Below are 692 nucleotides of genomic sequence, written 5' to 3' on the forward strand. Positions count from 1 at the left end.
AGGCAGTATCACTACAGAAGTAGATTGCCCCATCTTCCTTCTGAGGAGTGGCTGGTGGGTTTGAACCCCCAGCCTTCTGGTTAGCAGTCAAGTGCCTTTAGGCACTATGCTACCAGAGCTCCTATGTGATATATATAGAGGAAGTATATTAATTTCTGCTCCTAGCTGCAGCCATGAAGGGTTTTTTTTTTTTGAAAAATTGACCCTTTGGACCCCATCAGCAGGGCATTTACCAAAGTGAACATTGATGGTCTTGAGCACTCAGCTGGTATTCTGACATGAGACTGAGCAATGGCTGTGTTACCTGGATTAACCTGTGCTTTTGCAGAACTCAAGATAGGCAGCAGCAGGAGTAGCACCAAGGGCATTCTGGGAATCTGGATCATCTCACAAGATAGTGTTGGAACTGGAGCCTGCAGCCCACCAGAGAGAGAAAGAGAGGAAATAGTGAGGCAGATACCACCAACATGAATAAGATTTTCAGTTAATTTTGCGTTCTTATATCTATATTTAGGACTTCAAATCATAGACATTGGAAGCTAAATATGACCTCTAGAATCATCTAAGATAAGTATTTCAAACTTTATTAAACCATAGATTCATGGAATTAAAATTAACATAACTATAGGAGCTCTGGTGGCATAGTGCCTAAGGCGTTTGACTGCTAACCAGAAGGCTGGTGGTTCAAATCC

The sequence above is a fragment of the Orycteropus afer genome, unplaced genomic scaffold (assembly GCF_000298275.1).
Source record: "Orycteropus afer afer isolate SDZICR_OR568_19922 unplaced genomic scaffold, OryAfe1.0 scaffold00044, whole genome shotgun sequence".
NCBI lineage: Eukaryota > Metazoa > Chordata > Mammalia > Tubulidentata > Orycteropodidae > Orycteropus > Orycteropus afer.